We start from the raw sequence: 7,848 nt of genomic DNA on the forward strand, positions 1-7,848 counted from the left end.
AGGCAACACTCATGCTAGGTTGGATAGAATATAGGTTCCTTTAAACCTGGTGTCTCTCTGCTCCCATTATGATACACAATGTGTTAGTTTCACAGATCATTCTTTGGTGATGGTTACCTTAGATACTAGGAAGGAGGTATAGATGTTTCGCTGGGAGCTGTGGAAATTGAAGAGCAAATTACTAGAGGATGAAATGTTTGTTGAAAAGATAAAGAAGTATATCGAGAATATGCTGTCGAATCAAACAAGTAATTTCATGGGACTTTGGGAACAATTTAAATGCGAATTCAAGATCGCCGCCTTGGAAAGAGCGAGCGTGTTAAGGCAGAAAAAAAAGCAGCAAGAAATGCAACTGATTAGCACGTTAGAGTACATGCTCGATGTAGAGAGTAGCAAACCTGGTTTGTTCATGAAAAAAATAAAAGAAGTAAAGGCGAAGCTTGAGGCGATAGATACGGAAAGGTATCGTGGAGCGATGATAAGGGCTAGGTGCGAGCGGCGTTGGTTGGGTGAGACGCCCACCAAGCGTACACTCAGCGAAGAGAAAAGACATGCCTTGCCGAAGGAAATTAGCGAAATTCGTTTTCGAGATACCATTACTCGTGAGACTGAACAAATAGAGCTTGCTTTTGTCGAATACTACAGAAACCTTTTCAGTCTTAAAACATGTAACACCGAAAGATTTAGAAATGTGTTTTTGTCACTTATGCCTAAACTAGACGATGAAATAAGGCTATCACTTGAAAGGCCAATAACGGTCGCAGAAGTTGAACTAGCTATAGAAGAACTGAGCTCCGGGAAGTCTCCTGGGCCAGATGGCCTTGGAGCTACGGTGCACAAGTTTTTTAAAAGCGAATTGGCAGAAGCGCTGCATCGAGTTATACTTGAATGCTATGATAAGAAACTAACACCTTCGTCATTTGTAACATCTCACGTTATACTGATTCCCAAAACTAACGAACCATCCAAACTGCTTTCAGTAGAAGCATATCGACCGATAAGCTTAACAAACACCGATTACAAGGTTTACATGAAAGTTTTAGCTCGCCGCTTACAAAGTGTGACAAAGTCCCTTGTCGGTCCTCGCCAGACGTGTGGAATTAAAGGTAGATCCATTTTTACAAATATTCACATAGCAAGAACAGTTCTCGAGTGTTGCGATGCCATAGAAAGTCGAAGTGCTATGATTCAACTACACTTAAATAAGGCTTTTGATAGAGTAATACACGAGATATTGTTTCTAATACAGGAACATGTGAATGTGGGATCAGTAATTCTGGATGGTGTTAAATGGTTTATGACAAATGCACAGCAAAGTTAGTGGTAAACAGAAAATTGAGTGAATGTATTGCAGTTGAAGCCTCTGTTAAGCAGGGATGCTGTCTGTCGTCCCTCCTTTTTGATCTGTATTTAGAACCCTTTTGTTTAAAAGTTCTGAGGAAACCAAATATCCATGGCTACACCTTTTGCAATAGTGAAATCAAAGTCCTCGCTTATGCGGATGACGTAGCTGTCTTTTGCGCAGATGAGCAGAGTATTCATGAAGTCATTGAAGAGGCTAAGTATTTCTGTAATGCAACTGGAAGCTGATTAGCTGGACAAAATGTCTTGGCTTCTGGGACGGAAACTGGGAGCATACTCCAGATATGGTAGGCAGTATACCTTTCAGCACAATGCCCTCAAACTATTTAGGAGCGCCTCTCGATCAATACAAAGGAAGTAAAGACTACTGGGCAGACGAAGCAAAAAGAGTAAAACTGCAAACAGAAAAGTGGGGTGGACATAATTTTTCCATGTTTGCAAGAGCAGCTGTTTGTAACGTCTTTCTGATCGCTAAAATCTATTATGTGCTACACGTTTTAAGCCTGGCTAGAGTATCAGTTCAAAAGCTGCACAGGGTTTTTGCAGTGTTTATCTGGGGACCAGCTTGGGAGCGCACGAGCCGATCCAATCTTTTTCTTCGGGTTAAAAACGGTGGTCTCGCGTTATCTCATTTATTTTTCAAGCAGATTGTAACAAGATTTCTTTTCTTTCGGGACCAGAGTGACCCTTTTCTTCGCTCGGTAATCCAAGTGCGATTACGAGATTCATTGCAAGACTACGTAATTTCAACGCATTCCTTGGGAACACCGAAATTGTCTGCCTTCTTACGTGAAGTTGTAGCCTCAATGGAGATTCTTAAGGCAAAATTTTCCTTACAGTACTTAGCAGTTGTAGCGCGTAAACGTTTGTATAGAGATCTACTAGATGCTTTTTGCCGGTTCCAATGTATCGGGGATTATACCACTTGGGCCCTGAACGTGATATGCTCAAGCGGGTGAAACGAATGCCAGTGAAACCGTCAATGAAATCTTTCTTTTTTCAACTGCACACGGGAACCCTCCCCAGAAAGCCATGGTAGCAGAGCAACGGCCTCTTTGTTCCATGGTTCGTTGACTGTCTTATTTGCAGAAAACCGGAAACCACCGATCACATTTTTCTCGGCTGTCATGACTCGATTTTCCTTTGGGATATGCTTCAGCGGACTTTAAAAAAGGACTTGCCTTCAAGCCCCTTCGGAATTCGCTACTTGCAATGCGCGGTAGGTGATGAAGCGCCATCCGAAATGTTTATGCTTATGTGTATGCATAGTGTCTGGCGTACGAGATGGACGTCAGTCATGCGCATTTGAAAGTGTTTCCGGCAAATCATTACCTTTTGGAAGAAGTAATCTATATGCGTGATGTGTTTAAGGCACTAAGTGATCCTCCAGAGTGGATAACAGTTCTAGATGAACTTGTTAAAGCTAAGTACTTTTTATTATAAACGATCTAGCCGAGTGCTAGTGATCTGACCTTTTGCATTGTTGTACACTTCATTTTTTATGTACTGCTTGAGTCAAGGCAATAAAGAAAAGAAAAGGCTCGTTGGTCTAGGGGTATGATTCTCGCTTAGGGTGCGAGAGGTCCCGGATTGAAATCCCGGACGAGCCCTTCAACTTTTTTTTCTGTCGTGCCCCATGTGTACCATCCATTCTCACTTTTACTTTGAATTCATTCTATTTTCTATTTGCCAAGATAGCAGGAATGAGTAAACGTGCCGCTTTACTTGAAGTTTGTTGGCTCGTTGGTCTAGGGGTATGATTCTCGCTTCGGGTGCGAGAGGTCCCGGGTTCAAATCCCGGACGAGCCCTTCAACATTTTTTTTCTCTGTCGTGCCACATGTGTACCATCCATTCTCACTTTTACTTTGAATTCATTCTATTTTCTATTTGCCAACATAGCAGGAATGAGTAAACGTGCCGCTTTACTTGAAGTATGTTGGCTCGTTGGTCTAGGGGTATGATTCTCGCTTCGGGTGCGAGAGGTCCCTGGTTCAAATCCCGGACGAGCCCTTCAACACTTTTTTCTCTGTCGTGCCACATGTGTACCATCCATTCTCACTTTTACTTTGAATTCATCCTATTTTCTTTTTGCCAAGATAGCAGGAATGAGTAAACGTGCCGCTTTACTTGAAGTATGTTGGCTCGTTGGTCTAGGGGTATGATTCTCGCTTCGGGTGTGAGAGGTCCCGGGTTCAAATCCCGGATGAGCCCTTCAACACTTTTTTTCTCTGTCGTGCCACATGTGTACCATCCATTCTCACTTTTATTTTGAATTCATCCTATTTTCTGTCTGCCAAGATAGCAGGAATGAGTAAACCTGCCGCTTCGCCTGTGGTACGTTGGCTCGTTGGTTTAGGGGTATGATTCTCCCTTAGGGTGCGAGAGGTCCCGGGTTCAAATCCCGGACGAGCCCTTCAACACTTTTTTTCTCTGTCGTGCCACATGTGTACCATCCATTCTCACTTTTACTTTGAATTCATCCTATTTTCTTTTTGCCAAGATAGCAGGAATGAGTAAACGTGCCGCTTTACTTGAAGTATGTTGGCTCGTTGGTCTAGGGGTATGATTCTCGCTTAGGGTGCGAGAGGTCCCGGGTTCATATCCCGGGCGAGCCCTTCAACACTTTTTTCTCTGTCGTGCCACATGTGTACCATCCATTCTCACTTTTACTTTGAATTCATCCTATTTTCTTTTTGCCAAGATAGCAGGAATGAGTAAACGTGCCGCTTTACTTGAAGTATGTTGGCTCGTTGGTCTAGGGGTCATTCTACTTCCGGGCGCGCCAGCGAACGGACGCAGAATGAACGGCTCCGATGGAGCGGCGATAGCGGCACATGCCGGCCGCGGAAACAGGATTACCGTCGAAGACGATAAGAACTACGAGATTGTACTGCCTACTTTGCCTACCGGTCGAATTGTTCAGAACACGTTGTTCTTGCACGGAGACGTGCGTGAGAGGCCCTACAGGGTCGACGACTTTCGAGACGCCCTGGTCACTGCTGGTGTGCTCCCCGACGTGGTGGCGTTGGGGGCGTACCAGATTAACCATGTCTGGGCGGTGACCCTCAACACCGGAGAAGCCACGAAGAAACTCGCCGCCATGAAGGAGCTGAAGGTGAAAGGGCGTCGGTGTGTCATTTTCGACCCCGAAGACCAGCAGGTGAAATTTCGCCTGCATTGGCTGCTCTACGGCGTGCAGGACGAAGACATCCGGACAGCTTTCGCGGCGTTCGGAAACGTCACCGAGGTGACGCGTGAGCGTTGGCGCGTCCAGGGCATGCGGGAAAAGGGCTCAACTACCAGGAGCGTGCTCCTCAAGTTGAAGCCCGGTCTCAAGGTGGACGACCTGCCTCACCAGGTCAGAGTTGCCGGTGAATTGGCCCTCGTGGTGGTGCCCGGGAGGGCCATGCAATGTCTGCGTTGCCACGGCACGGGTCACGTTCGCCGAGACTGCAAGATGCCGCGGTGCTTGAAGTGCAGGCGCTATGGACATGCGGACGCGGACTGCGTCCGTACCTACGCGTCGGCGACCGGACTGCCGAGTGCGGACGAACACGACGAGATCATGGACGTCGCCGAGGCTGAGGAGGCGGCGAGTGGTACCGACGAGGCAGGAAAGCGGACGGGACCACCGGACACGGCGGCGCCTTGCGGCGGTAACGCCCCGCAAGGGGATGGCCCGGAACAAGAAGCGGCAGAGGACTCGACTGGCTCGAAGGGCAACCAGCCGGCAAAACAGGTGCTGCCTGCGTCTTCTGGAGCAGACACCCGCACGGTTCCCGTACCGACGCACCAAGGATCGCCCGGTGATTTTGCAGGGTCGAGCGACACGACGGAGAAGGGGACGGAAAGCTCGCCAGCAACCAAATGCGGCGAGCAGAAAAACCAGAACGAGCCGAAGGCAGAGAAGGGCGGCGTCCAGACTCCTACCAATGCCGCCGCGGCGTCAAAGCGCCCGCACCCCCAGACCTGCAATGACGGGACTCAAGGGACAACGCCGGGCGTCGAGGAACCCCCGGCAAAGACGGCTCAAGTACGGCGGTCATCACTCCGACCACGCCCCAACGTGCCTTCCGACAGGCGAGGTGGCAACGCCGAGCCAGTCGCGCCAGTTCAAGTACCGCCGGCGATGGCAACGTCTAGCCACGCGCTAGACGTGAGAGGTAAGCACAGTGCTGCTGGTTTCTTTTTCCTTTCATTAAAATGGCTCCTGCATATCCGTTAAAAAGTCGCCACCATAAACGTGAGAGGTCTGGCAGGGAAAAGGAAGCAAAGCCAGCTTTACCGGCTTTTAACGGAACGCGACATAGACGTGCTGGCGGTGCAGGAAACGAAAGTTGATGGCGAAGAAGAGACCGGCAGCATGGTGCAACGTTTCGCGTCTAGGTTTTTTGTTGTAGTCAGCCACGCATTGGGCACGTCGGCTGGCTGCGTACTTTTTGTCAAAAAGTTGCCAGCGCTCCAAGTGCACGGTCATTTTTCGTGTGCGACGGGCCGGTGTGTGGTCGTCGACGTTTCTTTAAATAATGACGAGTGGCGTATTGTGTGTGTGTACGCGCCCAACAAGGTAGAAGAAAGGGCCCTGTTTTTTCACGGCCTTGAGCAACGACTCTGTGCAGAGAGGCAGACAATATTGTTGGGCGACTTTAACTGTGTTCTCAGTGCACACGACAAGACGAGCACGCGGGGCTTCAGAGATAGGAGCACTGATGTTCTGACGCGGATTGTCAAGAACTGGGACCTTGAGGATGTCGCGGAATGTCTTCATAATACGAGTGCGGCTAGGTACACACGATTCGAAGGCCCCAGTCATGCAAGACTTGACCGCATTTACGTATCCGATCATATCCTGCCGGCATGTACTAGTTATGCTGTAGTCCCGGTGTCGTTTTCTGACCACTGCTTAGTAGAGTGCTCTATAGGAAAAAATATGCGAAGCAACGCTTTCTCGTGGGATACCTGGAAATTTAATAGCAAGCTCCTGGAGGACGAAGAATTCAACTGTAATGGAAGAAATTAGCAAATTAGATCCGAGCAAAAGTCTGCACATTTGGCAACAGTGGGAGCTTTGCAAGGAAACTTTAAAATTAGCAGCAATTAACAGGGCTACGTGCATTCGGTACGAGGAGAAAAGGAAAGAGACAGAATTGAAACGGCTTCTTGAGAGGCTACTAAAACATGAATGCCGTGCCCCGGGAATATGGATAGAAGATATCAGAAAAATAAAACAAAAAATAGAGCAGATGGAGGAGCAGCGTTATCGGGGTGCGCTCGTGAGGGCAAGGGCAGAAGAAACGAGCGCTAGGCTTGGAAAAGGCACGCGCGGAAAAGAACCACGTTCGTGAGATAGAATGGGGCGGTAACGTGTCAACCGAAACAGAGTGTATCGGAAGAGCCTTTACTGAACATTATCGGAAGCTGTTTGCAGTGCACGACATAGACCTTCAACAATTCAAGGATGAATTTCTGCCTGTATTACCCCGTTTGGACGACGAAAGAAAAGACATTTTGGAGCGTGCGATAACAGTGGCCGAAGTTGAAGTTGCTATAGAAAAGTTAAACCCGGGAAAATCACCTGGACCGGACGGATTCACTGCGGCCTTTTATAAAAAGTACAAACATGAAATCAGCCCTATCTTGACAGTTATATTTAATGAAGCGTATAAATTAAACACATTGCCTCCATCATACAGGACATCCCATACAGTTCTCATACCCAAAACCAAGGATGTATATAAACTCAGATCTGTATCAGCATATCGTCCCATAGCCCTAACAAATGTAGAGTATAAAATTTATATGAAAGTATTGGCTCGAAGATTGCAAACAGTCATACAGGACATCGTCGGGCCTCACCAAACATGTGGCATAAAAGGGCGATCCATTGTCCTAAATATCCATAAAGCGCGAAGCATTCTGGAGTGCTGTGATTACTCGGATGACCGGGTTGCCATTTTACAGATCGACCTTGAAAAAGCTTTCGACTGTGTTGATCACAGAATTTTGTTTGCTGTTTTGAATCATGTTAACCTTGGTTCCGTTATCTGTGAGGGAGTGGCCCTGGCGTACCGAAACTGCACGACGAGGTTGATTGTGAATAAGAGTCTGGGGGCCCCCATTAACGTGCAGCGTTCGGTACGTCAGGGTTGCCCCCTAAGCCCTTTGTTATTTTTTATTTATATAGAAACACTGTGCATGAAAGTAATTAATAACAATAGTATCCTTGGTTTCCAGTTGCAAGCAGTCGAAGTGAAGCTGTTAGCATATGCAGACAACATTGCTATTTTTACAAGAGATCGTAGTAGTATAACACAGGCCGTCGAAACAGTGCGTGAGTTCACCAAGGCTACGGGGACTGGCGTGAACTGGTCCAAGAGCCTTGGGCTCTGGCACGGATCGTGACCATCGACGCCGGACCACTTCTCTAATGTGCCTTGGGCAACGACCCCGGGCAAGTACTTGGGAGTGCCGCTCGATTGTTATCG

At 47.7% G+C, this 7,848-nt stretch overlaps 5 non-coding genes across 5 annotated transcripts; all 5 read left to right on the plus strand.

Annotated features, from left to right (window-relative positions):
- Window positions 1–3,099: 3,099 nt before the first annotated feature.
- Window positions 3,100–3,171, plus strand: Trnap-cgg (transfer RNA proline (anticodon CGG)). The gene has a single exon. It is a non-coding gene; the product is annotated as a tRNA-Pro (tRNA).
- A 130-nt stretch (window positions 3,172–3,301) lies between these two features.
- Trnap-cgg (transfer RNA proline (anticodon CGG)) lies at window positions 3,302–3,373 on the plus strand. The gene has a single exon. It is a non-coding gene; the product is annotated as a tRNA-Pro (tRNA).
- Window positions 3,374–3,502: 129 nt separating this feature from the next.
- Trnap-cgg (transfer RNA proline (anticodon CGG)) lies at window positions 3,503–3,574 on the plus strand. The gene has a single exon. It is a non-coding gene; the product is annotated as a tRNA-Pro (tRNA).
- Window positions 3,575–3,704: 130 nt separating this feature from the next.
- Trnap-agg (transfer RNA proline (anticodon AGG)) lies at window positions 3,705–3,776 on the plus strand. The gene has a single exon. It is a non-coding gene; the product is annotated as a tRNA-Pro (tRNA).
- A 130-nt stretch (window positions 3,777–3,906) lies between these two features.
- On the plus strand, window positions 3,907–3,978 carry Trnap-agg (transfer RNA proline (anticodon AGG)). Its single transcript has one exon. It is a non-coding gene; the product is annotated as a tRNA-Pro (tRNA).
- Window positions 3,979–7,848: the final 3,870 nt, after the last annotated feature.

The sequence above is a fragment of the Rhipicephalus sanguineus genome, chromosome 1 (genome assembly GCF_013339695.2).
Source record: "Rhipicephalus sanguineus isolate Rsan-2018 chromosome 1, BIME_Rsan_1.4, whole genome shotgun sequence".
Lineage (NCBI taxonomy): Eukaryota > Metazoa > Arthropoda > Arachnida > Ixodida > Ixodidae > Rhipicephalus > Rhipicephalus sanguineus.